The sequence below is a fragment of the Macaca nemestrina genome, chromosome 14 (assembly GCF_043159975.1).
Source record: "Macaca nemestrina isolate mMacNem1 chromosome 14, mMacNem.hap1, whole genome shotgun sequence".
In the NCBI taxonomy this organism is placed as follows: domain Eukaryota; kingdom Metazoa; phylum Chordata; class Mammalia; order Primates; family Cercopithecidae; genus Macaca; species Macaca nemestrina.
Window position 1 is genome coordinate 53,493,322 of NC_092138.1, and position 20,675 is coordinate 53,513,996.

Below are 20,675 nucleotides of genomic sequence, written 5' to 3' on the forward strand. Positions count from 1 at the left end.
AGCACTCTTTCCCCAAAATATCAGAAGGACATTAAGAGAAGCTGTATTTGCCCACACTGTTACATTATACTACAAATGATCCTTAATCCTGGGACTTAAAATTAAAAGTGAATCGAAACCCTGTGAGGTTATTTTGCCACTACAGTCAAACGGTTTCTAACAGTTTCACTGAGAATTGTTCAGATATACTAAGAGGCAGTAAACCAGCATCTTTCAATTGAAATAATTGGACCGATAAATAGGATTGTTTGGAGTAATGCTTGCATAGGATGTCAGCTTTGTCCCTGAACAAAATCAAGTGAACATTTTTTAATATGTAAATTGTAAACCCAGCACGATTTGAAATTAGTGCTGCTATGAGGCCTCCAGTATAGTTAATGGGCCATTTACCATTTATTGCAACTTGCCCAAATACCAAACAGAGCCATGATATTGGCACAAAAGCCAAAGTTTACTTTTTTTTGTCATATATGCAGATGCTTCAAATGGTCAACATAATAATCAGAAAACTTAGTTTCTAAAAATAGACAGTGAATAACAGAAGAGGTCCGAAAATGTCTTTTACTTATTTATAATTATAAAAATTTTATCGTGAGAGGCAATCCTGGCTGTAAGTGATGTACTCTTGATATTAGCAATGCTGCCAGTAACAATGGATTCCACTTTCTGGCATCTACCAAAAGTGGTTAACATAGTCTTTTTTTTTTTTTTTTTTTTAATTTACAGGATGCCATGAAAATGTTTTACTCTTCTTCCGTTCTCCCACTGTAACAAGAGAATTCGGTCTGATCCTATGTTCTTTATTTTTCAAAAAACTACTTATAGTTGAACTGAACCTGTGAAAAAGTGCTTTACACCCATGTAAGATTTTTTTAAGAACCCAACTGTAGTTAGACTACATGAGCAAGACCACACCCAGCAGGGTAAAGCAGGCATAAATGTATGTCCTGAATACCCTCAGGAGTTCAATCTAAACATTCCTCAATACATAAAACAGATTTTAATTTAACTGCCTTAGTCCCTTCTATTCCATAGGAGGAGGACACTAATGAGCTAATCTGTTGACACCCCTCTTTCTGAAAGCCCCAGGGAGGTGAACAATCACTTTATTGCACCAACTAGATAGGAAGGCTGTGTATGGAAAATGATTCTACTGCACTTTTACATTTCAAGCACCCCAGACAGTCTCTCCGCTTGAGGCAGACACATACCTTTATGGGAAGTTATAAATAAATTGCTCACATGGCCCTTACCTTTATGCTGGCCAACAATTCAGTTACTAAAAATGTAAAGCTACTTCCCCTTCACTTAAAGACAGGCAATTCTGCTCTACTCAATCTACCACAGACAACTGGGCTGCGCACTATTTATAGATTCCATTGGCTCTGAAACTCTTCGGAAAGAAAAAAAGGCCATATTCCAGTGAAACAGAGCCATTAATTTTAAGGCTTAAAAAAAATAATGTTTCAATATATATTCTCCTCTTAATTTAGACATCACTTGCGCCAATTCAGACTGCTTTTCCTCCTGTTATTATCCAAGTAATAATTTATGAAAAGGCACTTTAGCATAGATGAATCCAGAATATTCTAAACTTTCACTGGGCTCCAAGGTAAAATGGTTGTTACTTTGGTGAAAGCGTAGGTTTTATTGGGAAATAGAAGATGGTCTCTACTTTTAGGCACACAAGTACTTCCAAAAAGCCATAAAGACTTTTAAACTTTTTATTTAAATGGTTCTCTATGAATTTTAACATTTACTGTTTTCACAATAGTGGAATTTAGAGAATAAATGCTTTAGTTCTGGTATCTGGGAAGAGTTAAGAATTTGAGAAGTCAAACTGATCCAATAGTTTCCTGGTCATATGAGAGAAAAGTGGCCTGTATTTTCTAATCTTACAATTAAAAAATTCTGCGAACTAAGGTAATCAGTTTTTTCACTATTTTCAAACCTCTTGCAGACAGTCACCAAACCAGAGAGTTAATCAAAAGCATCTTAAATAGGCCGGGCTCGGTGGCTCACGTCTGTAATCCCAGAACTCTGGGAGGCTGAGACAGGTGGACCACCTGAGGTCAGAAGTTCAAGACCAGTCTGGGTAACACGGTGAAACCCCACGTCTACTAAAAATACAAAATATTAGCCAGGTGTGGTCTGTAGTCCCAGCTACTCAGGAGGCTGAGGCAGGAGAATGGCTTGAACCCGGGACGTGGAGGTTGAAGTGAGCCGAGACCATACCACTTCACTCCAGCCTGGGTGACAGCAAGAGACTCTGTCTCCAAAATAAATAAATAAACATATCTTAACTATATTCTGAGAATTTTTATGAAGTTCACTCAGCATAATGTTGCAAGGAGGGAAAAAAGGTTCCATAGCCTAGAAACCACCTGATTTAGGGGACAGACTTCTGTGGGTTAAAGTCATAGCAGGGCTGCTGAAAGGGCCAATACAACGACCCCTGGTGAGGCTGGTCCTGTTGCTCCAGCCATGGTCACCATCCTGACCCGGGCTCTCATCTTCTTCTGGACCACCAAATTAAAGCCTCCAAAAGGTGCCTCTCTCCTCATCCTCATCTACCCTAACACTGTTACTGTTCCCAGGAAGACTTTCTAAACCCTTCCACGGCTCCCTGCTGCCTATCAAATTACGTGTAAACTACTAGGTATCAACAGAGATCCTGTACAACCACTTTTACCAACCCACTTATTCAAGCACCTTAAGATCTGAACTACTCCTTGTCCCTCAAACAGTCCAATACTTTCACTCTTCTAGCTTTGTTTATGCAGTCCCATCTCCTTTATTCAAGGCTCCATCCAAACCCACCCCACCTCCATTTCAGGGGTTTGTACAAAGCATTTAAAAAGGAAAGGGCAAGAACAGTTTCTTAAAAATTGGAGAACGAAAGAGCAAATCCCCTCCCTAAATGTGTACAAACTTGGTAACTTTTTTTACTTTTTATAAATAAATTTAAACTATAAATTAGAAGCACAAATAATCATGAGTGGCACTAACTTGTTTTTCTATCCCACCAAGTATTTTAAACCAGAATTATGAAAGCGTATTTTCAAGTTTTGGCGCACTCCATCAGCCACCCTCACCCACTGAAATCTAAATTCCTGTTATATGGCGAAACAAAGGAAACCATTTACCTTTGTGAACAGTTGTGTACTTCTATTTCAACAATCTATCACCCCAACTACAAAACCCTGGAAGACAAGACAAATCCAAGCCTCTGGCCAGCAGGGTTATAGATACGGGCATGTGGAATTTGGGTCCAATTTCAGGAAAATAGCAAAACCAAAGGTAAATGCAGGAAAATTAAACAGATCTTGAAGAAGACATTTAGAAACACATCATGTTAAGTAGTGGATCACAAGTGATCTTGATACTAACTAGAAAAGTTTAGGCAAATAGAAACGATAACATCTCTGAAAAGAATCATGGCTAGCATTTAGAAGCACATCATGATTAAGTCATGGATCACAAGTGATCTTGATAGTAACTAGAAAACTTTAGGTAAATAGAAACGATAACATCTCTGAAAAGAATCATGGCTAGCAGTTAGAAAGCACATCATGATTAAATCATGGATCACAAGTCATCTTGATGCTAACTAGGAAACTTTAGGCAAATAGAAACGATAACGTCTCTGAAAAGAATCATGGCTAGCAGCAAAGACAAGCATCTCTCTCAAGGCTGGAAAGGCCCGGCTTGAATAGAGTGAACTTGGTCTCTACACTTATTTGCAACTAGAAGGTATGAATACCCTGAGTATTCAAACACAGCACACCAGCACAGAATCAGCCCAGTGCAAAGGCCTTCCTTCTGACCACGACAAACCTCTCCCTAAATGCCAAGTTACACACAAACAGAAGACATTTGGTCTCTAAAGTTTTAGAGCCAAATCTACCAAAAAAAAAAAAAAAAAAAAAAATTCCCGGGCAGCACAACCTTTACAACACCATCCTTTGGGGAACTTGCAGCAGGGACAAAAGCACTCAAAATAATTGGTGAAATAAGTTATACGAGCTTATAGATGACAGCTAGGTAGGCAGTCAATGGGGTCATCTGCCTGAGACACAGCATTCCTACAGCAAATGCTTTATCTTTCCCATTCACTAAGTGGTATTTTCAGGATATGTTTCTGGCTTCACTTAATTAAGCAAGAGAATAGCCAACCAAGTGCTAAAATCACAAGGCTAAGGATGTCAGTTACAGGAACAAGCCATTAGTTTGTTTTCTTCAACTCTCTTTGCTTTGTGGTTCCTAAAATAAAGGTTTGTAGCTTTAAATGTCAAAGGATTTCTTCAATCTAAAATCCCTGTCAATTCTCCAGACCACCCACATACCAAGTTAGCTGTCTCACTAGCTCTACGAATTCCTCAAACCCACATTTTTGGCCTTGGGGCTAACAAGGGCCCAAGCACTTGCAGAGACAATGCACTGAACAGCTGCAGGCTGTCATAAGGAGAATGTTCTTTGGCAGCGAACAGTAACACTTTTCTGTCTCTTGGCCCTTTATGACTTCTACAGAGGAAGTACAGAGTCTCCTTCATGCCAGTCTTTCTGAGGTTTTAGTCTGAGAGCTGCCAGGTTTAAAAGCTTTGAGGTTAGAGAGGTAAGATAATGAGTTTAGGGTCCCAAGTCCTTCTCTTCAGTCTAGGTCCATTACAGGTATCCAGGTTGAGCAATGGGAAAGTAAAGATCTGGCAAAAAAGATCTGCTTAAGTTTCATGTTTTGTTCATTCATGTATTTAATGAACATCTCCATGCAGCTCCCACAAATTCAGGACAGTCCTGAGGTACAGCAATGAAGAAGTATCTTGGAGTGCTGATTTGCTGTGGATGGTGTGTGCAGAACATATACAAGTACGAACATATAGAAGAAAAACAGTATATTAGCAATAAGTAAGTGTGCTTTGGAATACATATAGAGAAGAATAAGGGGGGTTGAAAATGTGGAGATGAAGATGGGTAGTTTCCAGCATTAAACAAGCAGGCCTCAATGAAGAGGGTGAGCTTTGAATCAAGGTTTGAAGGAGATATGGGCTGGCTGCTGTGATAGGTAGAATAATCCCCTTCCCCTCAATGTCTACATCCTACTCCCAGAAGTGTGAACACGTTATGTTACATTACAAGCAGGAATTAAGATTGTAGAATTAAGGCTGCTAATCAGCTCACCTTGAGAAGGGGATTTTCCTTGGTTACTGAGGTGGGCCTAATGTAATTACAAGGTTTCTTATAAGTGAAAGAGGAAGGTGAGACAGTGTCAGAGTGATGAAGCATGAGAAGAATAGAAAGGACATTGCTGGCTTTAAATGGGGCAACCAGCCAAGGAATATAGGCAGCGTCTAGGAGCTGCAAAAGGCAAGGAAACAATCTCTTATAAAGACTCTGGAAGGAATGCAGCCCTGCCAATACTTTCATCTTAGCTCACTGAGAACCACTCTGAACTTCTGATGTTCTTCGGAATTGTAAGATAATAAGTCTTGTGTTGTTTTAAGCCAATAAATTTAAAGTAATTTGTTATAGGTCTAAGAGGAAATAAAGACAGCCCCCATGGAGATATCTAGAAGAAAAGATTCTAGGCAGAGACCTGCCAGTGCAAAGCTTGTCTGTTGTGCAGAATGACAAGGAGATAACAGGGAGAGTAGCAGGAGATGAGTCTAAGAGGTAATGAGGCCAGAACACATAGGGTCTTGAAGGCCACCATAACAAAAAAGGAAACTATAAAAGGTTTTGAGCAAAAGAATAGCATGTGGCTACTGTGAAAATAAATTGTGTGTGGGTGTGCAGGAAGACTCAGTGAGTTTGGAAACAGACCAGTTAAGAAGCAACTGCAGCAATTCAGGTGCAGGATGACAGTGACTCCCACCAGGGTGAAGTCGGGGAGAAGTCATCAAATTCTGGATATACCCAGAAGATAACACATTACTAATGTGCTACACTTTAATTACATCAGTACACTGTTTAAATCCATTGTCAAGAAACTGGCTTAGATTCTAACTGCTCACATTCCTACAAACCACCAAAACATTTACTATGCTCTGGACACTAAGAACACATGATGAATAAGCAAAGGAAGATATTTTACGGACAGTTGTGCCTTAAAACAAAAAAAAAAAAAAAAAAAAAAAAAAAAAGGAGATATCTATATCTATAGATATATAGAGGAAACCCAACATACAAAAATTTGGAGTTTATAAATATTAAATCAGAAGTTATTCACTTCATGGTTGGATATTCACTATTCACTTCGTATTTGCTACTAAAAGAATCCACTGCCAGCTTCTTAAAAGAATCAACTGATTCATTTAGGAGCAAATATAAAGTCAAAAATCAGTAGCTTAAAAGATGCAACTACTCAACATAGTATGTCAGAAAATTGATTTGCAATCTATGTGAGCCCCCTTAACACTTTGAGAATTCAAAGTAAAATATCTCAACGCTCCCCACACCGAAAAGTTTAAAAACAAAGTGGATGAAGATGAGATTAAGTCACATTTTGTGAAATGGGAATAAACTTTAAAATCTATATTTTTCAACAGGGTCATTTATATACCTCTACAATAGTAAAGGTTAAGCCATGGGTTAACTCAATCTTGGTTATAGGCTGGAATACGCTAAATCATTACCTTCTGGTGATGAATCATTCCAACCTCAGTAGACCTAATTAATTTCCATGCCATTATTTGGCTATAGAATCTAAAAAGGGATATGAGTACAATAAGAATAAAATCAACTACTCCCTCAGTTTTGTAGCAGAGGTTTTGTTTGGTATAGGCAGATAAATCTGAATTGCTAAATTAAGGCAGTTAACATAGTAATCAACACAGAAATTGGATTAACTTCACATTCTTCTACAAAAGTCACAGCTATCGGGAACCCCCTCAGGGTAGTACAAATGGTGAAAGGCTGATTGGAAATCCTCAAATTAATCCCAGTAGTTGAGTGTTTTCATTAGGTAGGTTAAAAACATAGCTCCTCTGTTGGGTAGACACTAAAATACTCTGTCATGTACAAACTCCAAAGCAGAAAGAATGACTAATCTTAAAGCGAATATAAAAGGAAGGTTTATGGATACAAATAATGTTTTTTAACTCACAAATGTTAGAAAGTGCCACAATACTCCTCCTGGCCACTTAGGTTAACATTTTATTTTTCACTGTTATTTAGCAGGACTTAAGACATAGAAAACCAAATGCTATACTGTTTAACCTCAAGCAGCTTACACACACACACACACACACAAAGGATCTAAAATGTCAACTAACAAGATTACTGTCCTTAGTAATGTTAGGAGGCTACAAATATTTCTACAGAACTTCAGAGAAACTGAAAATAAAGGGATGCCATCCCAGGGCATGTAAATATCTTATAATTCATTGATGTATTGTGGAGAGCAAAACAAGGAGTCTAAACCCTGATCAATACAGACAGCTTCCTTCTGTTCTGAACTGTGCATCATCTCAATTACTGGTATTCACCTATGAAATGTATTTTTCTTTACTGTTGATGTGTAACATCCTGAGATTCCCAAGACATGTATACCTGTGATTTAGAGACGTAACTATGATTTATTTACTGTGGAAATCTGAGGCATCTTATAAAAACAAAATTCACACACTAAGATAGTAACTTTATTTCCTTTGGTCCACCTCTATCTCTTGCTCCCCGCCAAAGACAGCTTTCTTTAAAAAGGGACATCCCAGGCCGGGCGCGGTGGCTCAAGCCTGTAATCCCAGCACTTTGGGAGGCCGAGACAGGCGGATCACGAGGTCAGGAGATCGAGACCATCCTGGCTAACACGGTGAAACCCCTTCTCTACTAAAAAAATACAAAAAACTAGCGGGGCGAGGTGGCGGGCGCCTGTAGTCCCAGCTACTCGGGAGGCTGAGGCAGGAGAATCGCGTAAACCCGGGAGGCGGAGCTTGCAGTGAGCCGAGATCCAGCCACTGCACTCCAGCCCATGCTACAGAGCGAGACTCCGTCTCAAAAAAAAAAAAAAAAAAAAAGACATCCCAGCTAAAACAAAAAACACCTAGGTACATCTGTGACTTTTTATGGTAATTAAGTTTCTAGTTATTCACTACATTTCAAGAAAAAAAAGTTGGGGAGGAGAAGCATTTACATTCAATGCAAGTGTTATTTTTATTCAGTGATTCCAAAGTGAGGAAAGGGTTGATAAGGGAGAGTAGTATCTCAAGGAAATTTCTTGTTAATCTGCTACATAAGAATGTATTTAAGAGTTAATAATGTTTTTCAAAAAAGTTAATGCTATACACTATAGAACAGGTAAGGCCCTTCTTAGCCTCAGACCTTATCCACTTACATCCACAGCAGGCACATACACCCAATCTCGAATAACCCCCTAACAGAGAAAGGGGTCAATATGCTTAGAATGATGACCTCTCACCATCTCACCCAGCAAAGTGCTTCCTTTCACTCCAACTTTTGTCAGACTTCCCACTTTGCAAGTAATCTTAGTATCATTCAAGTGAAGCACATTTGAAACAAACGTTTAAGGATCTCAAAAAGTACGTGGGGCAAGTACCCCCGTTAGAGATGAAAAATGAAGCAAGTGTATGAGCATATATGTATATAACCTGTATATACATATACATACATATTCCCAAGTGTTGATGAGAAACATCTATCCCCTATAGGCTGAAGAGGAGAAGGGAGCACATACACAATTACAGGCTACATTTTTAACAGGTAATTATTCTTAAGACTCAAACCACAAAGGCATTAGCCTTTGAATTATTTCCACTCTGGGAAGGAAAAGAGCAGGTAAAGGGGTCTGTTCGCTTTAAAAGCTTTAATTACATACACATATTTTGTCTGATAATGTCAAAGCACTTTACAAACTCTAAGGTGCCAAGTGAATAGAGGGTATTATCATTATTGCTGGACAAAGAAGATGTCTCTTAAAACGTTAGCATAGAAAATTTGCTTATCTGGGCCTGGTGCAGTGGCTCACACCTGCAATCCCGGCACTTTGGGAGGCCGAGGCGGGCAGATCTCAAGGTCAGGAGATCGAGACCATCCTGGCTAACATAGTGAAACCCCATCTCTACTAAAAAAAAAAAAAAAAAAAAATTAGCCAGGCTTGGTGGCGGTCACCTGTAGTCCCAGCTCCTTGGGAGGCTGAGGCAGGAGAATGGTGTGAACCCGGGAGATGGAGCTTGTAGTGAGCCGACATCCCATTACTGCACTCCAGTCTGGGAAAAAATGCGAGACTCCGTTAAAAAAAAAAAAAGAAAGAAAGAAAGAAAAAAGAACAAAGAAAATTTGCTTATCTGTCTTTTGGATTAAGCCTATCAGTTTTTCTTCTCCCCGTACCTAAATGGACAGCAAGGCTGCAGAGTTGTGTTGCAAGCTTTTTAACATGGAAATGAAATGCTGTGGACAGAAAGTACAGTATGCAGACTTTTCCTAATCATGACTGTTAGTTCCTGTCCTGGACCACTGAAGCAGATGCTATGTTAAACTACATTTAGCACAGTCACAAACGGTGACTAAGGAAGTTAAAAATTTTTACTTGCAATGCTGCCATTTTTAACCCCAGACCTCCAAAGACTATGTTTAAATATATATAGTACCAACAGCCCAAGCGTTTCACATTAGAATTACAGCCTTGTCTATTTTACCTTACTTTTAAAAGTGTGTGACCCCCTCCCCAACTCCTCCAAAAAATACACATCTCCCATCCTCTTCAAGTCGTCTTATGCTCAGGCTCTTGGAATTTGAGTAAGATTAGAAATTGTGACCTCCCTATTCTTGCTAAGAACTCCAAAGATGATCCAAGCATCTTCTACTTATATTCAGATTTACAATACAGAGAAAACAAGAGTGTAGAAATCTAACTCACGATTATACCCTAGAATCTAGATTGATAATGTGCACATTATGAGATCACATGGGATCAAGTTTCAACAATTAATGGATAAGGCAAATGATCCATGTATGTACATTCATACAAAATCATACACTCTCCAATCATCTTTCTCCTGTCATGATTTTCAAAATGACCTGAATTTAAACTGTGGCTTTAAAATCACATTTAATTAAAAGAAAAATAGAAAAGGAACTCTCCATGGGATTTGAGTATCTTTTGCTACAGTAAAGAAGTTCAGATGATCTCCCTGCTTTCTGTAGAATCCAATGAATCCTACAACTAAAAGAGAGTAAAAATAAATAGCAAGGGAAAGAAACTAGCATTTATTGATTCCTCATTCCATGTCAAGTCTTAAGCTAGATATTTTACAAACAAAATCTTATTTGATCCTCTTGTGGGGCAGGCAAACTGACTCATGCTTGTAATCCCAACACTTTGGAAGGTTGGAGGTGGGAGAATCACTTGAGTCCAGCAGTATGAGACCAGCCTGGGCAACATGGAGAAATCCCATCTCTACAAAAAATATGAAAATTCGCTGGGCATGGTGGTATATGCCTGTACTTCCAGGTACTCCAGAGGCTGAGGTGGGAGGACTGCTTGAGCTCTGGAGGCCAAAGCTGCAGTGAGTCATGATTAACACCACTGCACTCCAGCTCGGGTGGCAGAGCAAGACCCTATCTCCAAAACAAATCTTATGCACTATAAGCTATATTACATTCTCTTTAATTTACCAATGAGAATTTCAAAACTTCAAGAGTTCACACAAGTATTAAGTGAGAAACTGGGATTTGAAATCAGTGCTGAGACCCCATCTAGAGCTTCCTAGCTGATCTCTCTGCTTCCAGGCTTGCCCCTTTCTCCAATCCTTCCTCCATTCCACGGCTATGGGGATCTAACTAAAAAAATGGTCAGCACTCCACTACCATCTCTTTTAAAGCTCTGCTGACTCCACAGGGCCTATGAAGTAACATCTCAGGTCCCCAGTGAGGCAGCTGACAACCAGCTCCTACATCTTCATCCACATGCCCAGCACTCCCCATCACATACATAAGCTCCCAGTAGTTCTTCTCACTCCTAGTGCTTCCCAGTGCCACAAAATCTGTTTTCTCCACCTGCAACAGCCTCACTACCTTTCTTCTCCTGCCTCATGGAAACATCCTCAGCACAGGAAGAGAGCACACAACACCTCCAGGAAGCCTTCTGTGAACCACTCAGTTGGACCAGATAACTGTGTGCTCCTATATGCCTGACTTACCTTTATCTCCCCAGTAATAAATATCAAGATAGATCCACGAAGAGAATGAATGTCACAAACTGTGATTCAAGGTGGCAAATAAAAAACATCCCCCTTACTTATCCATGTTCCCTGCCAAGTGGTAAAAATTTCCATTGCAACCCTGTATACCTGGAGAAGACGGCCAAAGTCATCTCAGGTTGTTTATAAAGAGGAAGGTAGACGTCAAGGTTGTTTATAAAGAGGAAGGTAGACTATCAAGTGGAAAAAGGGGAAAGTAGGCTGTCAAGTCCTACCGCTAACACACACATCTCTTTCCACATATAGCTACTAATTCTATATTGTAAGCTCAAACTTCAAGTGGAATCAGCATTTTAAAATTCCTAGCTACAAGACTTTGTTAAAACAATATAAAGCTCAGGGAGGAACCAGGGACAGTTGTGTTCCATTGTCACCACCTCACAGTTTAAAATAAGCCAATCTCATCACCAATGTGTAAAATCAAGAGGAAACTTGAAGTTTATACTCTCTCCCCAACACAGTCAAGGTCTGGTGTGTAGAATAATACTAAAAAGAAGAGTAAAGAAACTCCCCAAGGCTGGAAAAGCAACATTCCTGATCCACTGCATGTACCAGGCGCTGTGCTCCGATGCTGGGAAAACAAAGATGTACAAAACCCCACTCATTCCACCCCTCACGGAACTTCTCCAGAACACACCTGTGCCCTAAGAAGGTGTCCAAAGAAGTCAAATGCACACAAGGAAAGCTTTAAGAACCCACAGCCAGAAATAATCACTTCTCTACCTGACCTATGCTAAATATTTTGCTATCCAAAAAACAAAAAACAAAAACCGGGCAAAATCACTGCTGCTATGGAAACTACCACTTCTAACCCTCAACATTTGAGTTTGGACACGTATTTGAGAAGAAATGAGGCATTTTGCTTCCCAATGTTTAAAATGCTAGACAATAGGAGACTACACAGCATTGACACTGAACATTAAAGTGGACTTCTGCCTCACTAAGAAAATTTTATATTTTAAAGAAGCGCAGGCTGAAGTTTTCCTGATTTAGAATTGCTCAGAGTTTCTGGGTACCCATTTCCTGTTACAACTTTATCCTATGTAAAGTTCAAGTTTCTTTAAAAGAACTCTCAGAGTAGATTTAACATGTAAATTGTTTAGCAGTAAATAGTCTTTGACTGTTGATAAGACTTTCAGGAAGTACCTACTAAGTACCAGGAAATATAGTATAGAGCAGTTAGGACTGCAATCTCTTTCAGATCAAGCTAATAAGAAATTCTTACTATCATCCACTACTTTAATCTGAGATGGGTATGAACAAAAAGATCCTTAAACTACTCTTCTAAAGGGAACCATGACCCTGAACCCAAAGTTTTCAGTTCTGTGAAGAGTATAGATCTACTCAAATGCCACTCTATCACTCTATCTTAGACTATTTTAAAGAGTTCCTTGACGATTCTGAGTGCCAGTCTCTAGTTGAGAATCACTATAAGGGAGTAGATGGTTTAGAAATGTGCTCTTTCTATACCTTTCTGCCCCACCCAAGCATGCTTTTACATCCATCCTTTGTCAGGCTAAAACCCAGGATTCACAACAAAGATCTAGAGACTACAGGCCTTGGAACTGAGTTGAATCATCAGAACACTATTTTTTATTCTCCATTTCTAAAGAGCAAACGGGGGGGGGGGGGGAAGGGGGAATATCATGAGGTAGAAGAATAAATATAAACTGAAGAAAACTTCCACTGCATTGGAACAGTAATTAGACCAAATTTCACTGCCATCAGAGTAAGAAAGAACAACTGCTCTGCATCGCTGGCCACCAACACAGCAGTAGTTCTCTGAAGTAACTTCTTGCTCTAACTGGAAAATGACCCACACCTTTATTTGCCAAGAGTAGAGACAGCTGGCCTCCTACATTAAAAATTACCAAAATGGAAACAAGTGAATCTTCTTTATCCACCAAGGTTGACTACACATTAACTAAGACCTAGTCTAATAAACATGGCCAACATAAACAGCAGCAGCCAGGTGGCCACTCTGAACATTCTTCCTGATACAAAGTACATCATATACCTAATGGCAATAGTGAACAAGACCCCCCAGAGCGGCTATGACCAGCATGAAGAAAACATTGAGGGGGTGGGAGTCAAAAGTCTACTTAAAGTATTAAGCATTCAAGTAAATGGCAGAATCTGAGGGCCAGCTAGTAAAAACAAAAAAATAAAAAGACAACAATGGACTCTGCTTAAATAAATCACATGGGAAGCTGAAAAGAAGGACAAAGGAAAAGTGGCAAGGATGGACAGAAACAAGCAGACATGTTATGTGGTCTCTCCAATGTCCTTTTAAATAAAAAAAAAAAAAAATCAGTAGTGTTCAACGTTTAAAATTTCACCAATGTAGCAATTTCACATTTATAAAAATACATTTCTGATTTCGCTTAATAAAGAAAGTTTGCCAAGAGTTCACATTCCCAGAGCTACTAGCCAACAAGTTGCCCTATAAACGGGGCGCCTTCTTTCCAGTTCTCCCAATACAGCCTTAATGTTCCGGCCCCTGCAAGGGCTGGATTTTAAGTAAAAGAATATAATAGCCTAAATGTCAAATGTGCTAAAGAGTATATGCTTTTCTACCATGATGGAGAGGTTCAGAATGTCAGAGTACTGGTGAGGGAGGGGGTTTTCAAAGGTCATCTAAACTGAGGATCTTTAATTGTAGACCTAATCATCTGTGAAAATATTCTAATGAGCATGCATAACAAAACATAAGGCAAAAAAGCATCAAGTCTGTGTTACTAAACATCCTAATATGACTGACTGCCACAGACATCCAAAGCACTCTAACTCATTCTGGCCTGTTCATACTACTAGGGATTTGGATTAGAAAGTCATCTTGTCCACAAAGAATTAGGTATATCCTGTCTTTTCTGGGGGCTGAGGAGAAAGTTAATTCAAACGTAATCAAATATTTTGCTCTAAGAAAGAAGAGGAGAGGCCCATTAAGTGCTTTATCCCCAGGATGAGGCAGGGAGTAGGGCGGTACACAAAAAAGATAAAAATCACCTGGCATTATACCAGAAGCCCTTGAATTAACATTACATTTTCAGGTTAACACTCTAAAAACTGTCTCACGACAAATCACAAATTATATTTTGGAGGTAAAACAGGAGGTAACTGGGGAAGGAATGGAAGGGTAAATAAGAGGTCTTACTTCACACTCTTTCTGCTCCTTTTGGTTTACCCCAATAGAATCCCATGAAAACCTGCTTCACACTGGCAAAGTGGCAGGCAGAGGAACAAAGGCAATTCCAGGGCCTGCAGAAAGTCTTTAAAGGCAAGGGAGAAAGCAAAAAAGCCCTGCCTAAACACTGGCTATTTATAGCACAGCAATGGAAGATCTGGGAGGTGGCTGAGGGAATATGAAAGCTAGAGAGTGGGTGGGCGGGCTTCCTTCTGGCTTCCTTAGACTCAGAAACTAATGCATTCTTCCATGCCTCCGAAGCTGCTATTTTGTTTCCTGTGTAAGTTTTCAAAATACTGCAACACGGTCCCTAGGCGCATTTGACAATATCAGAGCAATTACAGTTTGGTTAAAATCTGAAGGTAATCAACTCACCATTCTTTCCTATTCTCTAGAAAAAGGGGCCTGAACTCTTTAGAAAAAGAGGCCTGAACAAAGAGGAGGAGACACCACCACCCAATTCATAAGGATGGTCTCCCAGAATCCCCTGAACTTTCACAGTGTGGAAAGTTTCTGTGATTTCAGGCAGAGACCAGGAGAAACTATACTTTTCACCTCTTCTCATTAACTAGAAGCCACAGCTAAAAATAAAAAGTTGGAGCAATTCCAAAATTGTGGGTTTTATAGGACACATTAAATCATTCCTTATCAACTGCAAACCCTTAAGGTTGCAGAGTATTGGCTTTTTTCTTTTTCCCCCAGAATCAGTGATAATTTTCCTCAAAAAAAAAAAAAAAAAAAAAACTCCTCATGAACTTTCAAGTCCAATCTCTACTACAAGGTGAAGTATCGGTTCCTAGATCTGCAGAGTATATCATCTATTCTACAAAACCTCACACATAACTTAGGTTGGTATCTTTTCCAGGACTGTATTATAAAACATTTTGAATTGAGAACAGACCAACAATTGGTATTAAATAATAGTAAATTATAATAATCACTTTACACTTATTTACTAATCTAGTGCGTGAGATTCAAAAATAAGAAAACAGTCTCACAATAGAGAACTTTCTAAACAGAATGTGAAGCTCTCACATTTACTTAAATATAAACACTAAAAAGTGTTTAGGGTTCCCCCTGGACATTCAATTGTTAACTCTTAAGATAAATTTCCAACTTAATAAACTTGGAAAATTGCTTTTTAAGCATATTTTCAATTTGTTGAAAGTTTATAATATTGAATCCTATGAGTCTTTTTACAATTATTTTCTTAGGAAATTTGTGGTCAATTTCCTGTGACCTTGGTAAAACTTAAATACACCTCCTAGCTCACATCCATAACTATGCTGGCTTACACCAATATTCTTATATTCTTCATTAATGGCCAAGTTCCAGAAATAAGAGTATTTGGTCTAAACTCAAATCAAATGATCACGTGTAATACACAGCAGCACCCAAAACACAGGCACTATTTTTCATATCTAAAACATCAGAACCTAAGGCATCCATTTACATTAAAATGAAGATTTCAGTTCAGCTCTTCAGGAGAGTTAAGACATGGCCAGGTAAATTAAGACCAAGAAACGACAAGTCACAACACTATGTAGCATTCAGGAAATCTGGAGCAAATTTAAGCTTTCACATAAAACAGAGTCAGTGTTAGGAGTGGCCTCAGAGAGGCAATTATCTCATTCCCAAGTCCCAGGCTAACAAACTAACAAGGATATGGAAAAAAAGACCAGAATGAAGGTAAAAGCCCATATGAAGTCGAAAGACAATCACTACTGGTCCTAAATCTATTTCTTAATGGTTCTGTGACCCTTAAAAAGTTTACCTTCATAACTTCCCTCTTCTATTAAGAACAGATTTTTCTCACTTTGCTAGCAAACGGGGTTATTAAAAGAAATAAGCTATAACAAATTACAGATAAAAGAATGACTTATAAAAAATTTCGGGCACTATACAAAGTAGGGTATTGTTCTCAAGGCACTAACCTTCTTGAGAATTGTTTTCTGCTTTCATGCTCTCCTAAAAACACATCTCTAATTTATGGTAAGGTCAAGCTGCCATTATCACTGCAACCTGAGAAATTCAAATTAATGGTCAAAGATACACATACACACACTCCAGGCTTTGCTTTCTTCTTTCCCTCAAAAGGTCATTTTTTCACCAAGCAGATCAGGAACTCTACAATATACTATGTTTCAAGTACCAAATATTTAAGCCACCAAAACATACAGCAGAATAGCATATTTAAGAGAAGTTTCTTTTTTTTCTTTCCTTTTTCTTTCGTTTTTTTTTTCAATACAGGGTCTAAATCTGTCACCACCCAGGCTGGAGTACAGTGGTGTGATCACAGCTCACTGCAGCTTCCTGGGCTCAAGGAATCCTCCTACCTCAACCTCCTGAGTAGCTGGGACCACAGGTACACATCACCACACCCGCTAGTTTTTTAAATCTTTTGTGGAGATGACATCTTGCCATGTTGCTCAGGCTGGTCTCAAACTCCTAGGCTCAAATGATCCTCCCACTTCAGCCTCTCAAACTGATAGAATTCACAAGCGTAAGCCACCACGCCCAACCAAGAAGTTTCTTTAACATAAAAATGTCCAAGCAGATAACCAAGTCAAAACACTTTATTACTGAACAGCAGACATGATGTTTAGTTGGCAATTTAAGAATCACACACTATAGCTATTCCTAAAAAATTCAAAATCAAAGTACATGGTGAGCATTTGCTCAGAGGCTAGCACAGTGCTTAATGCACAGTCTTAGCATTCTTAAAATGCAAGACTAGCATTTAAAAACATGCAAGACCAGCATGGGCAACATGGTGAAACCTCAGCTCTACTAAAAATACAAAACTTAGCTGCATGTGGTAGTGCACACCTGTAATCCCAGCTACTCAGGAGGCTGAGGCACGAGAATCACTTGAGCCTGGGAGGCAGAGGTTGCAATGAGCCAAGATCCTGCCACCACACTCCAGACTGGGTGACAGAGCAAGACTGTCTCAAAAACAAAAAACAAAAAAACAAAAAACAAAAACTAGCCGGGCGAGGTGGCGGGCGCCTGTAGTCCCAGCTACTCAGGAGGCTGAGGCCGGAGAATGGCGTGAACCCGGGAGGCGGAGCTTGCAGTGAGCTGAGATCCGGCCACTGCACTCCAGCCTGGGCGACAGAGCGAGACTCCGTCTCAAAAAAAAAAAAAAAAAAAAAAAAAAAACCCAAACCAAACCAAAAAACCATGCAAGAGATTAAGTCCTTTTAAAGAGCTGCAACCATGAACTAAGATTAAACCTGAAGACAATTAGTGTATGTTCCATCCCACACCAAGAAAAACACTTCATATGCTCAAATACTTCTTGGTATATTCTTCCAATAAGGCAATTCTACCTGAATTTACTAATAAGCTATTTACCAGTCTGCTTGACCACCAAGATCTGGTAAATAGACTTGGACACAATGTGGAAGCATAGCTGAGGATGGAGACCCCAAGGCACAAGAAGTGAACTGATGAGAAAAACCAGGAAGGAGGTTAAATTTCTTTGATAGGCCCTTCTCTTTCCAGTCCTAGCTTCCCTTCTTAATTGCTCATTGCGCCCTCACCCCCACTCCCATTTGAGAGCTCAGCTGAGTCCGCAGATATCCCAAGACACTAACTGGTAAGTATCTGGCTAGAATGAGAGCCCACTTTATTTTCTATGCATCCAACAAACTCGTATCTCAAAAGGGCAGTAAATACACCTGGAATTTACTCTAATACCTGTGAAAGGTAGCCAAACTCTACTCTCCAAAGGGGTGAAGTCGTCATACTTCCAGATAAAGATAACAAGCAGAATTATCCTTATCTCATCTGTTACACTTCAGTCTCCCAAATTAAAAACAGCCAAAGAGAAACTAGCTTGTTAAAAAAAAAAAAAAAAAAAAAAAAAAAAAAAAAGGAAATATTCAAGGTGCCAAGGCTGCAAGACAGCAAGATCTCACTGAGCTCACAGTCTGAAGCCACTTAAATGGAGTAACTCCAAGCAAAACCAAAAGTTAAACTGTTTAGAAAAACACATAACTTCAGAGAGCATGAAAAACTGGTACAATTCTGCACAACTACAAAGTGGCCATGCACCAACCTGAAAACAACGAGGCTCATTATTGAATAAAGGCAACAGGAACTCTTGAAGATGGAGCTTTCAAATAAAGCTTTAGTCACCACTAAAAGGACATAGAAAAAAATAGATACGCCTCAAATATCAACACATTCGAAGGACAGACATCTGCATTCATTCTAATATGCAAATCCTATGTGCAGGGCACTGTGCTGTATATCCAAGATGACTCAGATAAGGAGTTCCCACTTACTGTCTAAGCAAAGAAGGGAACACATGCAGAACCACAACACAGGACACAATCTGGTAAGTGTGAGAAGGAGGGATTATATCTGGATGACAGATGAAAAAAATCAGGCTCAGAACAGAAAAAAGCAAGTGCACTAGGCTCTCTGTTGTCACAGGTTCAAATAGAGGGTGAAGTACACATAGTTGCAATCATTTTTAAAATGCTGGGCAGAGAGACTATAACATAAACAAGACAGGTACTAAGGTAGTGGGAGAGACATATTAAGCCAAAGAATAAAGCTAGTGTTTAGAACTGCAGTTCACGCCATGAAGGAAAAAAGGATGCTGTGGGAATAAAACTGGGACAGTAATCAGAAGAAAAGCCTTCTGCAGATTAAGTGACATTTAAGCTGAGATCTAAAGATAAACATGAAGGTGCCACACACATACTAGGTAGTGTGCTGGGCAGCGGGACGGGTGAGTAAGACATAACTTGTACCCTGAGGAATTTTATCCTAGGGATGCAATTACATGCAGTATGTGGAACCCAGCAGGCAGAATTTTACAATTATGGATAAAACTTAAGCTACACAGATCTTGAAACCCATCTATCCTCAACCATTCCTTTTATCAAATGAAGGAAATGAAACCCAGAGACTGGCTCGGTGTTTCTGAACTAGGTAGGTGCAGAGGTGGGGCACAACCTGTAACTCCCATTACATCACACTGCCAATTAACATTTTAATCAGAATTTATTTGGCATGTCAGAATTCAGTAAATCGATCATGTACAAGAAACAATATCCATAGGGAAAAATAAGTAGATTTGGGCCTAAGTGTCAAGCACTTCACTAGACATTGTGGGGAAAATATTATTTGGTTCCAGGCAAAGAAAGAAATGTAATGAGTATTTTGTAAAGTGAAATATATTCAATTTCTCTTGGGAAGTTACGTGCACCCTAGTGTGGGGCATCTAAGCATCCAGGAAATGACAGTGATAATAAGTAATGTGTCAGATGGTCTTAAATGCCTTTCCTTTGCAAAATAGAGTTGACAAACCTATTAGTTCCCTCTCACAATGTACAGTTTTATTTCTTATTGTACTTCCCTGAGAAATACATGTATCAAGGAACAACTGTTACAAAGAGGGTTGAGGCAGTAGGGGGAACCACTCACAGAATTCATAGCAGCACTGTTCATCAAAGCACAAGAAATGAAAACAAAGTGTTTATCAAGGAAGATGAACAAGAAAGATAGGAAGATAAAAAGTCATACAAGTTCACACAATTCTATGTTCTTCAGCAACCAAGAGCCCACACACAGACCAAAGCACATTATAAAATGAGAATTTTGATGAATTTAACTCAGTGTTCTGGAGGATAAGAAAGGACTTACGATCTTTTAGTTATCATAGCTGCCCCTACAAGTCAAATATAGGCAAAAGGAAACATTTTTAATCAGATATCCCAAACTTTGCATTACTTTAAGGATAGTGTGAAAACAAAAACAACAAGGGAGGAAAAAATCCCCTTCAAATTGAAGTCACTATAGCTCGATCCTCTGTCTCATGTCTGTTAACCTAAAACTCCCAGTATCAGTACTAATCAGTTATAACATAGAAATCTAGACCTATTCTGCCAATGAGCAGCTGCTCCAGGTCTGCATCAACCTGAAAACAGGTATTTCTGAAGCATATGACCAGCTCCAGCCTGAGCAGAATAACAGATCAAAACTGGAGAGGACACACAATGGGAAAAGTAGTTGATCGGTTTGATAGAGGAGGAGACACTGGGTCCCACTCAAAAATAAAGTATCTCAGCCTTTTCAATGAATTTCCAGTCCCAAATAATAGATTGTACACTAATTAAGAATTCCATGCACATGTACCCTACAACTTAAAGTATAATAATAAATAAATTAAAAAAAAAAAAAAAGAATTCCAGACTTGGGTACTTGAAGGTCACTATGAGGTCACCTGGAATAGTGATCTACTAGAAGAACAGCCTGAAGTG

At 39.2% G+C, this 20,675-nt stretch overlaps 1 protein-coding gene and 1 long non-coding RNA gene across 38 annotated transcripts in view; one reads left to right on the forward strand and one right to left on the reverse strand.

Moving 5' to 3' along the window:
• LOC105498397 (uncharacterized) overlaps positions 1-14,884 on the forward strand; it is a 33,098-nt gene extending 18,214 nt beyond the window's left edge. Inside the window, exons 3-5 of the long non-coding RNA XR_011612644.1 lie at positions 4,773-4,905; positions 8,664-8,715; positions 14,793-14,884. This is a non-coding gene — a long non-coding RNA (uncharacterized lncRNA). The remainder of the gene's footprint in view (positions 1-4,772; positions 4,906-8,663; positions 8,716-14,792) is intronic.
• Positions 1-20,675, reverse strand: part of LOC105498395 (ELAV like RNA binding protein 2) — a 159,472-nt gene that overhangs the window by 74,131 nt on the left and 64,666 nt on the right. Inside the window, exon 1 of one of the 37 annotated variants that reach the window (XM_071077867.1) lies at positions 16,332-16,350. The exons of 34 other annotated variants lie outside the window; for them this stretch is intronic. The gene's annotated coding sequence lies outside the window, so the exon portion shown is untranslated. Of the gene's footprint in view, positions 1-9,123; positions 9,142-14,367; positions 14,387-16,331; positions 16,351-20,675 lie in introns of those variants that run through there. 2 more of the 37 variants (XM_011770464.2, XM_071077862.1) reach the window with 2 other exon arrangements.